At 33.6% G+C, this 13,982-nt stretch overlaps 2 long non-coding RNA genes across 2 annotated transcripts; both read right to left on the bottom strand.

Moving 5' to 3' along the window:
- Positions 1 to 1,375: 1,375 nt before the first annotated feature.
- On the bottom strand, positions 1,376 to 4,238 carry LOC106074516 (uncharacterized). Its single transcript, XR_001218958.2, has 3 exons — positions 4,071 to 4,238; positions 2,804 to 2,897; positions 1,376 to 1,485 (listed from the first exon to the last, which is right to left on the bottom strand). It is a non-coding gene; the product is annotated as an uncharacterized LOC106074516 (long non-coding RNA).
- A 4,648-nt stretch (positions 4,239 to 8,886) lies between these two features.
- LOC106074518 (uncharacterized) lies at positions 8,887 to 12,914 on the bottom strand. Its single transcript, XR_001218959.2, has 3 exons — positions 12,684 to 12,914; positions 11,055 to 11,145; positions 8,887 to 10,409 (listed from the first exon to the last, which is right to left on the bottom strand). It is a non-coding gene; the product is annotated as an uncharacterized LOC106074518 (long non-coding RNA).
- Positions 12,915 to 13,982: the final 1,068 nt, after the last annotated feature.

Here is a 13,982-nt window from a genome sequence, read left to right as displayed (position 1 = left end):
TGTCTTGTAGGCTGGGTTGTCTTGTAGGCTAGGTTGTTCCTATTACAAGAATCCCAGTAAGACTCGAATGTAGAACTAAGAGGACCCTTGGCCACATGGTAACCTATTTAACTGTCAGCAATTTAAATAGAGACATTGACACCATCGTGCACTTTATTTTTTTTTTAAATTTTCATGCAACACAAAGTAAACCTACAAAACAACAACTTTATTTATAGATAAATATTTATTTAAACTTCTATTTTATAGTATAGATACGCATTTATTCTGTATATAAAATAATTTTCAATAGTAAAATATATAACCTACTAAATCTATAAATGTATTGTTAAGATTTTTATACTTATAATTTTAATGACAAGCATTTTGAAGTAGAAAATATTGATAATTGTTTACTACTACTACTACTACTACTAATCTTTATTATCAGTGAGGAAAATTGTCTTAAAAATAAATGCATTACAAAAGCACTATAACTATCGAGTGTAGAACATATGTTTACAACAGATTCACTTAAAGGTTACATGTCTTGTATCTCCTTTTTAATGACTGACAGGGACGCTCTAAAAATCCGGAACTCAAAATCCCAGTCTTTCACCTTCACCTATCCTCTAGTCTGTTGGACCCTTGGGGTACCTTACGAGATTTGTCTTCATTTGTCTCCTTCTCCATTACTCTGTCTTTTGCCTTGGATAGAATTTCATTCACTGACAGTCCATTCTTTGGTGTCCTCTTTCCATCACTTTCTCTGTCTTAGTTTTCTTCTTCTTCCTGGTTTTGTTCCCTAAAGGAAGGTCTTCCAAATCTTTAACAAGATTTAAATCTGATACCCCTGGGTTCGGTAGTCAAGTGATTTACCATTCAGCCACCACATTTCCATAAAGTACCGTAAAGACATTAAATTTCTAGATTCAATTTAATGTACGTAGCGTGAAGCTAATTAATATGTCATATACTCTTGGTCATTCATTTTAAAATGTAACTAATAACCTGTGACTCTGCGGTTTTAAAGCATTCAAGACTGTGTGTCATAAATTATTGCTAAGTTGGGACAAATCTTTAATCACAGAACAATCACAGAACGAAGTCTGGCGAATGACACTCATTAAATATTGTACACAAGTTATTTAAGACATTGACATGGTCTTGGAAATGAATTAAAAATAATTCAAAGACTTTCTTCTGGATACACTCCCCTGCTCGACTGACTTGCCTTCAGCCACCTGCGGCATAAAGCTAAGACAAGGTATTTAATGTATCCATAAACTAGGCTAAGCTTCTTGACTTAACTAAACTTTCTCTCTTGCCCAACTTTTTAGTGTAATTTTATAAATAAATATGAAACATACAACAGAAAGTTAATATGAAACTAAAATTTAAACAATAAAATGTTTTTTTATTTATTATATTTGTATATGTGAAACATGAAAATGTAATTGCTGCTTTAGATGTTATAAAGTGCAGGTATGGCCACAGTTACATGTTCTGGAATAAAAGAAAAAGAACCACGTCATGGAATTCATATAATGAACTAGTGCTCTTTCTTACATGGAGACACTAAAAGTCTGTTCTATAAGAGACAAATCTTTAAGTAGATTCTCTCAAATTGGTTAGCATCGATATAGAGGAAAGTTTAAAAAAAAAAAAGGAAAGCCATTTTGAACACTTAATAGTTAGACACTCTATATAGAAGTTCTACGCTCGTTTGTTTGTTTAGTGGGTAACACAAAATGTATTGGATACTTATATCTGTACTGTTTCTTTTTTGTTCTTTTATTCCTTCATTGATGAAATAAGTCTTTCAGTTTTAACTAATGGAGAAAATGTGCTATACTTTAATCCTGTAGACTTACATTAGACTGAGTAAATCTTTGGATTCACTCACTAGTGATACTTTAGTCCTGTAGACTTACATTAGACTGAGTAAATCTTTGGATTCACTCGCTAGTGATACTTTAGTCCTGTAGACTTACATTAGACTGAGTAAATCTTTGGATTCACTCACTAGTGGTACTTTAGTCCTGTAGACTTACATTAGACTGAGTAAATCTTTGGATTCACTCACTAGTGATACTTTAGTCCTGTAGACTTACATTAGACTGAGTAAATCTTTGGATTCACTCACTAGTGATACTTTAGTCCTGTAGACTTACACTAGACTGAGTAAATCTTTGGATTCACTCGCTAGTGATGCTTTAGTCCTGTAGACTTACATTAGACTGAGTAAATCTTTGAATTCACTCGCTAGTGATACTTTAGTCCTGTAGACTTACATTAGACTGAGTAAATCTTTGGATTCACTCACTAGTGATGCTTTAGTCCTGTAGACTTACATTAAACTGAGTAAATCTTTGGATTCACTCACTAGTGATGCTTTAGTCCTGTAGACTTACATTAGACTGAGTAAATCTTTGGATTCACTCACTAGTGATGCTTTAGTCCTGTAGACTTACATTAGACTGAGTAAATCTTTGGATTCACTCACTAGTGATGCTTTAGTCCTGTAGACTTACATTAGACTGAGTAAATCTTTGGATTCATTCACTAGTGATGCTTTAGTTACAAATACAAATTTAAATACCAGGGAATGGGGATTTACCGGAAGAGACCCTCAACGTGGTCTTGTACTCAGAAACAAGTTCACGTTGGTGTCTCTCTTTTCATCCAACCTACTGACTCGGTCACTAAAAGCTATAGACTACTGAGTCCAAGATATACAAATAGAGACACTTTCAAGTAAGTCATTTGTTCTTGTATAACTACTACTAATAATGTCATGTGACTTCAATATGTAATGACTTACTCAACGCATCCTCCTGGACAATTAGCAAACATGCAGGGACTGACAAAACAAGTCGACTGTCCAATACATAGACTGTTAATCAACATGGGAAGGCCTGAGATTGAGAAACATATTGAACATGTCTGATTGATTGCTAGTAAGTTTGTATTAAGCATCACACATATTGCCTATGATAAGTGAAAGGCCAAGATGTTTTGCAGTTGGTTAATGTCAATGTGTGATACAATAATACACAATGCTATGTTCTGCTCAAAGTCATTTCTCGAATTGATTGCGATAAAATGGATGTGTTACTAAACAGTTTCAAGATAAACTAATCAATGTCAAGGACGCTAAATTGCGTTTCTCTGTTGTCACTACAAAAAGAATGAGCTACAATGTTAGCAATATCTCAAGGCGTGATAGTTGGTCTTTTGCATGATAGTTGATATTTGGCGTTACTGTTGATAATTTGCAGACAAAATATAAATAGCATTTTCTATTTTGAATACGGGAAAGAAAATGTACTTGACTGAAGAGGTGATATAAGCTGGATAAGTCACCTTTATAGGTCGCCCATCTAAGTTGAAACAAACAATACATAACTAAAAAATCTTCCCTAGTCATAAGTACCTCACTAGCAGAGTGGTTAGCTCGTCGGGAAGAGGAAGCGTAAGCCACGTATTCGAATTCAATTCGTTCCCCATTTTTTCTGTAAATGCTTTTAAAAAACAATTATTGTAAAATCTACCCAGAAATTCTTTTCCCTCCCCCCCCACCTCCCATTTTCCCAACTGGTCCAGACAAGTGATAGGATCATAGCGTAGTGAGACAAGTGATAGGATCATAGCGTAGTGAGACAAGTGATAGGATCATAGCGTAGTGAGACAAGTGATAGGATCATAGCGTAGTGAGACAAGTGATAAGATCATAGCGTAGTGAGACAAGTGATAAGATCATAGCGTAGTGAGACAAGTGATAGGATCATAGCGTAGTGAGACAAGTGATAGGATCATAGCGTAGTGAGACAAGTGATAAGATCATAGCGTAGTGAGACAAGTGATAAGATCATAGCGTAGTGAGACAAGTGATAAGATCATAGCGTAGTGAGACAAGTGATAAGATCATAGCGTAGTGAGACAAGTGATAAGATCATAGCGTAGTGAGAAAGTAAATAACATGAAAACAAAAACAATACGTAAAAACATTATTAATTGCAAAGATTTTTTTTCAAGTAATTTTTATGTTTGTCTTGTAATAGTTGATAAGAATTAGAAAACAAACCTACCTTCAGTCAATGATAGAGTTGCAATAAATGTCAAGAGACAAAGTACAACAAAAAACTTCATTGTTAGAATGTAATGTTACTCTAGACACAGTCAAGTCTTGAAATGACAAGTAAGTCAATGTAATGTTACTCTAGACACAGTCAAGTCTTGAAATGAGAAGTAAGTCAATTTAATGTTACAGAGTGATAAGAAGCGAAGATAAGATAACCTCGAAAAACAAACATCGCCTGTAACTGGAAATTTCTATTCACAATTAAAGAAAAAACATATTAACACAAACACACACACAATCAAACACAGAAGAAAAACATGCACACACACACACACCAGACAATCAAACACTTCCTCACAAGCATTTTACGTTTTTTTTCAATACTAATTGATTCGAAGAAAACAAAAGATGTATATGCTAAGCCAGTGCAGACCAAATGACAGATACCAGCGTGATTGATTCCAAAGTATCAAAGGCTTGAAGGCAGAATGCGCACCTAGGCCTACGGAGAGATCACAGAACACAAGATACATGCCTCTAGTGCTGAAATAACTTGATGCCTTTATTTTGTGTTTGCGCATACAATAAAAGAACAAAATTGTTTAAAGGAATTTTTTAGCGGCTCCCTAAAGACGCTATTAGTTTTGTTGGGTCTGTCTGTCCGTCCGTGCGTCCAGTTTAGATCTTGTAAACTAGAAAAGATAGTGAAAACTCAACATTATGTTATTTTAGACCATTCAAAGTTCTGATGCAACGTCTACTTTTTTTGTCTTTTCTGAAAGCGAGAAATGAAATTTTTTAGATCCACTATGCAAGCAGTGGTTTTGTTTTTCATAAAAGTACACCAATTTTACAACTCTTAACTATTAATAGTAACAAACGCGAGTAAGCCAGATGACTATCTACCATAATTTAGCACATTTATGCAAACAGTATAATAGTTTTTGTCAAAAAGATGTTTTTGAATTGTCTTACTAAGTTAAGTTATCTCAGTCCTACAAATTAAAAAAAAAATGTTTACTTTTATTTTTGAAAGAGGAAAAATCTATTTTTATGCATCCAAGTGGAAAATAATTTAAAACATCAACTAATAAGTAGTGTGTCATACTTTACACGTGGATTTTAACACTCAAATATATGGAATCTCAAAACTAAAAGGAAAAGGGTTGGGTTTTTTTAGGGAAAAGTTTTATATGCTGAGGTTTTGATTAGAGATTCCCCCTTTACAAAACATTAGATAATATATCAGACTAGTCTACCGGCGGCGTAGCATACGCCGCTATTTTGCAGGGCCGGCCTTAGGCCACTGCAATCTATGCGACCGCAGTGGGCATCGCACATTCATAGGACGCTAATTCTAGGTGTATAGATTATTAAATTAAACCATTTTATAACTTAAAACAGATTTCCCGCGGCCTCTTGCCAATTAACCAGGAGCTCCTGGAAATCTCCTAAAATTGCAAAATATATACTAAAAAAGTTCTGGAAATATCCGGAAATTATTAAAATCGTTTAAAAACTCAAACAATTCTCCAGAAATATATAGACAAAAATTGTCATTTTGGGGTGTCATTCAATATGGAAAACGCCAATCCTACGCACGATAAAAAAAATATGCAATACCCGTAATTGTGGAATCTAGTGAAAGAAGTATCTCGCGCCTCAAACTAATGAAGAATTATTTGAGGTCAACAATTCTCGAAGTTAGATTTAAGCATTTGGTAATTATTGCTATTGAGCGTGACCTATGTAGGAAACATAATTCTTTTGATATACTGTATGACTTCGCTACACGCAAGGCTCGTGTAGTAATTCTGTGCGTAGTAAAGAATTAATAAAATGCACAAAGACGAATATATTTTCTAACACATACTCTTAATTTTCACTTATTATTCGTATCCCTACCCAAACTGAGCCCCGCGACATCCATTTTGCATTGGGCCCCACAAGTGATGTGGCCATAGACTTGGAGTTCACGTTTTTTTGACAATGGTTGAAAGGTCATAGTGGAGTCTAATTGCAGTATTAATCCCATTTCTCTTCATCCGTGATACTGTCTTTGTAAGTGTCTCCTAGGATTTAACTATATCTTTATAGCTACCAGTTCATCGAATACATATGAATATTAACAATGTAATAATAATAACATTAATCAATCTCCGCATCCTAAGGAATCAAGTCGTTAGTTGAACTAACAAAAGACAGCCACACTTTTGTCACAAGCACGTCTTTTTGTATTTATGGAGACAAGGTTGTAGTTGTTGATAGTTTGTAGTTGATAGTTTCTGATATTCTTTATGAAAATATTGAAACCTGCTTTCTTATCTACCTGAGTGGACCACTTTGGGGGCCTTTTTTGAGTTTGCGTTTCCACATAAACTTCCTTTGTAACCTTGTTTATTTTTTTTAATGGCATAACAACGAAAACTTCAAATATGTAAATGTAACAAAAACAAAAACACAGATTAACGAAAAGCAATACAAAAATTATATTATTAAAGCAATGTTTATCTAGGGGAAGATCTATTATATCTCAATATTGTAGAAATTAGCACTATTTGGGATGTTTGGCAGAGAGGCTAAGTACGCTTGAGCTTGGCTAGGCTACCTATCAAAGAAGCTCAGGGTTCGACACCCGACTCGAGCAGAGTTTTTTTTTTACTGAGCGCCAAAAGGCAGCATGGAAACCTTCTCCCAAATACCCCTTGACCCACTAATTCACAAATGAGATTGGACCATAGCGCTTTGAGCATGCTATTAGCATAAAAATTGCGCTATATAAAAACTATGTTTTAAATTGAAAATAACTAGTTAACAATAATTAATTGACTCATCATCGGTTAATTTTTTTTATTGATTCATGTTTAGTTCACCTTCAGCTTCATCTATCCCTTAGTCTGTTGGACCGTTGGGGCACCAAACAAGATCTGTCAACCATATTTCTCCATTCGTCTCTGTCGTTTGCCTTTCATTCAATGACTGGCCTGTCAATACTCAGAAGTTGTCTTCCAATCCAATCCAATCTTTTTCCTGATACTGTACCATGAAGGAAGGTCTTATCGAGCCCTGAGGACCTTGTGATGTGGCCATATTGTTTGAGTTAACGTTTTTTTTTTATTGTGCTTAGCAGGCCATCGTGGGGGTTCAATTACTGTTTTAATTCTGTTTCTAATCTCTTCATTCTTGATGCGGTCAAGTGACACCTGGGATCCTATTGTAGCATCTTCCTAGCAAAGGGACGAAGTTGGTACAGAAAGTTTTGTCAGGTACAATAAATAATTATTTAAAATTTCAGCTTGATCCGGGAATAGATCTGGGAGAAATAATGTGAACAATTTTATTATAAGGGGACCAAACCCTACATATTTAGCCTTTTCTTTGAATACTGAATGATTAATTTCCATTGTCGGTATCAAACAAAAAAAAATTACTAATAGTTATTTGATCAATCGGTTATTTCTTTTTATTGATTCAAATTCTGTCTATGCCACAGAATAATTGTGCAAATTTTCAACTAGATTTGAGAATGTGTGTGGGAGAAATAACAGGTTCTAACGTTGCACCAGATAAAAGGACAGACAGAATGAGTTGATATCAGCTTTGTAAAACATAATAAGATAATTTTATTTTTTTGTGTTGAATTTAATACTTTCATTTTGATTCGCCCACAATTATTTCATAAATTATTTTAGAAATACTGTCGTAGAAGTCAGTCGCGTCATGATGCTGCCATTTCTGACATTGAGCTTTGAAATGATTGTATTGAAATGTTTCTCCTTCAAGTGATGGTGCTGGTTGATGGTTAAAAAACAACTGTGTAACCTTGGCAACCCTAGAGTGTGCTTATAACTGCATAACACAGCCCAGCACAAGGTGACAACGTAGAAATGAACAGGTTTATTCTCTCGTATTCAGAACATTGTAAAAGTCCTCTGTAGATTTGTCTGGTAGTTTCCAATGGACTATTCTATTTCGTTGCAATATTTACCTAGCCTAACAGTCACACGTTACCGTCGCGTTCATTATCTGTCTTTAATAGTACAGGTCATAAATGTAATCTTTATATTTATCACATATTGTATCTCATGTAATATATATACGTACACCCCAAAAACAATAATATAATAAATATGGACACAAAAAAACACTTGCATTATTGAATAATCTGGTCAGTAAAGATATAATACATTGTGTTACTAGTTCCATCAGTGGCGAGCTTGTACCATTCAGAATCAACGCTATAAGTGGTTCTCAAATAGAAGTGGATTCATGCACACAGTATTGGTTATTCAGTCCTTCTAATTCAATCAATTAAATCCAATAAATTAGAGAATCAACGAAAAAAACGCAAATTTAAAAACAAATTCTGACAATACAAGGTTATAAAGACAGTTTGTGTGGAAACACAAACTCCAAATCAGCCCCCGAAGTGATCCACCTAGAATCTTCAGCAGGATTCGTACACGGGATCTCCGGTTCCAAATGCTTTACCCCTCAGCCACAGCATTTCCATATATTAATTTAGCGTACTCATATATTTAAAAAAAATAATAATAACCTTATCCATACATTCAAAATTAATAACATGATACATGTAATAAAGAGAAACTAAACCACAATTATTCTTCTTACAAAATTAGATAATTTGGCAAAAGTTATTGACCTACTTAAGCTAGACTAGTGAGCAGTGAGATTCATAACAAACGAATATTCACATTTGACTAGAGCAACACCTTTAGTAAAATCACTAAATTTAGAAAGCCTTTAGGACAGAAGACTCAAAAGTAAAGTAGCAATTATACATAAAACACTGAACCATAATCTTCAAAAACGAAAACAAAATTTAATAAAATACTCAGAAAGACACAAAGATACAGGCACATTCCTCGTTCCATATGCTAGGACAAATGTGTACAAACGCTCTTTCTTCCCTAGTGCTATTAGAGCATGGAATTGGGTAGCCTGAGCTAGCTAGGAAAACCAGTGAGTTGGCAGAATTTAAGTAATTGGTTAATATGCATAACTAAATGCATGACGCTTAGGACGTAGGGCCTAATCATCTTTTTTTTTAAGTAACGTCTGTATCATATAAGATAAGGAGATCTACAGTTGTGTACAAATGGCTTAACAAGACTTTCCCCTTGCAAATAAAAATAAATATTAACATTGTCATTTGTCATACAAACAAGACATAGTTCTAGCTAGATCTAGACCTAGTTCTAGTTCTAAATCTAAATTTAAAATCCAAGTCTAGGTCTAGAACTAGATCTAAGTCTAGATCTAGAAATAGATCTAAGTCTAGATCTAGAACTAGATATAGAATCTTGATATAGAATCTACTTTATCTAGACTACAACTTGTATAATTTACACGTTTAATCTTAAAAGTAATAGACCTAGGCCAATGTTATGATCAAGAATAGTAGGCCTTTTGTTACTAGGTAATGGTGTATCCGATTCATTGCTTAATGTAACACTACTGTTTCCATAATAAATAAATCTGCCCTCCTAAGTTGTCAGAAGATAAGTTATTGCCTTAATAATTAAAATTGTATTAATATATCTAGATCTGGGCTCTATTTAGTCTTATTTAGACTATAGCTGTCAAATGTAGGCCCCTATAATGAGGACAGCTCAAAACTGCGTGCTATAAAAGTAGTTCATTATTTTTTTAAACTTATAACTAAAACGAAGTTCGTATCAAAATTCTTTTTTAAAAACAACATTTGAATCAGTATTCTATTCAATGAGTTAGTTAATAAATGGAAAATATATTTTATAATGATCCATTGATTTTTTAGATGCAAATTTTTTTGTACCAATGCGCGAATCTAGGAATGAAGCTTGAGTTATTAATTAAGAAGTCCATGACTTTTTAAAAAATGTTACCTACCCTGCAAGTTTTTTTCATAGAAATGTGGTGTAATTTTTTGAAAAAACTGCTTGCATATATAATTTAAAAAATTAGATTGTTCACTTAAGGAAAAGAAAAAAGTAGCCGTTGCATCAGAACTTTGAATGATCTAAAATATCATGATGTTCGATTTTCATTTTCTTTTCTAGTTTCTGAGATCTAAACGGGACGGACGGACAGACAGACGGACTGACAGATAGGGCACACCAAAGTTATAGCGTCTTTTCGCCTTTCGGAGGCCGCTAAAAATATGAAACAAGACCAACACAAAAAAAAACAAATGTTGTTTTACAAAGTCTAAAAACAAATATTTGAACAATATTTTTTTAATGAAATAAAGCTTTGTTTAGTCAATTCGGCATTTGAACTGTTGCTTAGAAATGTCACCAACTGCTCTTTGTTTTACAGACAGGTATGTCCACATGCACAGGTTCTGTTGGAAGAAAGTCGTTATTAGACTTGAAAAAAAACATAAAATGTATACGTAGGCCCTACATTAAGCGTCTCACTTCAGATTGACTTTGAAATATTCAAAATGTAAATATTAAATGATAAGTCTTTTAAAGGAAAAAAAAAGGAACAAAGTTAATTAAAAATATAAAATGATGTTATTGTAGCGTTCACTTGACATTCTCATTGGATTTGGTATATTTGTTTTTAAATTGTAGTTATTATAATGTTTTTCATTTTAGAAACTCTTAGATGGAAGAATAGACCAATCCTGAAATTTACTGTTAGGTCATTGGAAAACAGATGATATGTATTGTCATAAATTCTAAAAAATAAATTATCTTCCTGAATTAAATCACACAACACCTAGTTTGGTAAAATATTAGCTATAGCAATTCAAGAAGGGTTGTCTTTTTTGTCATTGATGTAAGTAAATATAACCTGGAACCAATTTGGATCATTCTGAATATATGATATTAGTATTATTAGGGTGCAAACATACACTTGAGAATACACACAAGGCTTTGTGGTATACATTAGTCATAATGTAACGATATTCGTTAAAAAGAAAAACTATTACAAACATCATATCTTTCTATTGTGTGCACTCTAGGGAACAGATACTTACTGAACACAAGTGCCTGGACAATTTGCTACCATGCAAGGATCAACAAAGCAAAAGACTGGCTGTAGACATAGACTACTTGCTAAGGGTAAGCCTAGATTAATGAAAAAAATATTAATTATTGCCAAGAGTTAATACACAATTATATTAGGTTTTTATAGCTAAATATACAATTTTTGGTCAATAACATTCATCTACTACTAAGTGGCAATTGTAACAATTTATGATGAATTATTTTTCATTTGGCAAAAAAACGTACAAGTAATTAAAGAGTTCAAATAGATTAAGCTACAACACAGTTATCATGGCAGCTTTTTACACGACCAAAAGAAGCATCACATTAATTGATATATTGATTGAATAGATATTGACCGTCATTCTCTATATTTCTTAAATATCTTTAAAACAACTTTAAAAACAAGTCAACAACTGATACACACATATTTATATATACATATATATATATATATATATATATATATATATATATATATATATATATATATATATATATATATATATATATATATATATAACAACTGAAATTCAATATTTCTTCTATCTTTACTTTGTTTGGGTCCTAAGCTCCGTTCTATTTACAATATCATTTGGTAATAAAACATTGTGATTGCCACCACTCATCCTGAAGCCTACATGTGATTCTAATGTACAGCTGTAGTCATGGGCGCCCGCAGGATTTTTTGCAAGGGGGGGGGGTGTGCAAGTAGCCACCCCTGCTCAAAGTCGTAGCTTCACCTTTTAATTACAGAGAAAATTAAAAGAAAAGGACTGGTGCCGCCTCCCACCTCCTCCCCCCCCCCATATTAAGTGCAATGTAAATACTTGTTTCATGAAATAACCCCCCCCCCACCTCAACATATAAACAAACTATTTACTGTACACGTTGCTCAGTTTATATCAATGGGGCCCTCCCCTACAAACGGTCGATCAAAATAAAAATGCAAACGCTGCCGAAACTGTCAATAACTTGACTACTGAATTGCTTCTCGTCGCGATGGACAAGCTGGCTAAAATGTGGCTAATAGATTTCAGAGGGTTGCACGTACATGGTCAGCCATCAATTCCTGATATGCCTAGGTCTGTCTACTACAAATGAACTTAGGTTACCAGTGGACGCACTACTTGTTCAGTTACTTAGATTTATAATGATTTGATGGTGCAAAAAAAAAATGGATAGAATTTGGCTCCTCAGAATCCAGGGGGGGGGGGAGATAGTGCACCACCGTGCACCCCCCTGCGGGCGCCTATGGCTGTCGTGATGAATTCGTAAGCTATATAGATTTAAAGCAATTTGGCTACATTATGATACTGCGTACAATTGTGAATGCTTATCCAAGGTCGCTCACACTATTTATAGTTAGAGGTTTTATGGGGGAATGACTAGGTGGACTTGTAACTATGGCTGAATTTACTTCTATTGCAGAATGTCCAATGGGCTCACAACTACCTTTAGACACACCGACTGCGGCCGACATGTAACTTTGTTCAACTTTGTTATTTGACCTTTTTTTTATCTTTACGTTTCTTATAGAATTTATTTGACCCTAACCCTTATAATGCCACTAAAGGAAATATTTTGCCCAGAGAAAAGAACTCGACCTAATTTCTTACCTTCAATGACTGCTACACAAGCAAGGAATGCCAGAAGACTAAGAAATAGGAACAGCCTCATTTTGTTCAATGTTAATGTTTCCTTGACAAAATAAAATCTTCAAACGACTTTAATGGAATGTTGCTATACAGAGGTCACAGAACTAAGGAGATAACCTAGATTCTAATGTAAAAGCTAGCTCATAATTTTAAACCTTTATACACTTTCATTGAGTCATTAGAAGTGAAATTGATATAAGATAAGACCTAGACTAAAATACCAGAAGTAGGTCTTCTTCGTGTGACCTTTCAATTGAAATCTAATTTTAAATACGCATATCTAACATAGTCAAACTTACATTTTATTTTTTTTTTAAACAGACAAAAAAATCACACTATCTGCTCATTATTTTTTAAATGTCTAAAATTTTCCTAAAATGTGTTGTCCCATTTCACGAGTTTATATGCGAAATATCAGCTCGACAGGATAATGAAAAGTTGTCAAAATATATGATTTATTTAATATTTGTGGGGGGTTTTAACAATACATCTATTCAAGTCAGAACTTAATGGAACCAGCAGAAACCAGGATCAAGGAAAATGGACATCTGATCTCAAAAACGCCTCTAACCAATTTTCCTAAGGATTAAACAGTTGATGTATATCTCTGAGAAAAGAATGACTAGCTCGTTGGCCAGACTGTATTTAAAGTTTAATACTGGAGGTATTGTTTAAAAAAAAATATATTTTTAAAATGTTTTTCTTGTTTACTTTTGAATATTACTAGAAATTGATCGCCTAGTGGAAATTGAACAAGTTAGGTCAACTTATCTGTTCCAAAACACGTCAGAAGTGTAGCAAGCGAACAAAAACCTCTCATTGGTTTGAGTTGAAACAAAATTGAGGCAAAGTATTTGATATTACTCTGGATAAGGTAACATGGAAATGTTGAAAAGAGTTGAAAAAAGGATTACTCGATAACAAATTGAAGACATTCTGGCATATAGCTGATGATGGCTTGTGGCCTGGAGAAATGGCGAGTATTAGTTGTGGCAATATTCCATTCCTCCCAGATAGTTCACAGAACAATCAATATATTATGTTCATGCACTAAGTGTTTTTCTATTAATTAAAAAGTCTAAAAGCGAAGATTGTTTATAGTTTATATTGAATTTCAACAGATGACCTTTACATCACATGCCCTATAGATGGCAAGGTCTGAAATGGAAACTTTTATAATGAATTTCGGTTAATTATAAAATCATAATAACTTTCAAATGTTACAAATGTTCCTATCTATGACTGAACCAATTTCTTTAA

The sequence above is a fragment of the Biomphalaria glabrata genome, chromosome 8 (genome assembly GCF_947242115.1).
Source record: "Biomphalaria glabrata chromosome 8, xgBioGlab47.1, whole genome shotgun sequence".
Classification (NCBI taxonomy): domain Eukaryota; kingdom Metazoa; phylum Mollusca; class Gastropoda; family Planorbidae; genus Biomphalaria; species Biomphalaria glabrata.
Note: the sequence above shows the minus strand (reverse complement) of the source record. Positions and strands in the feature narration are given on the sequence as shown.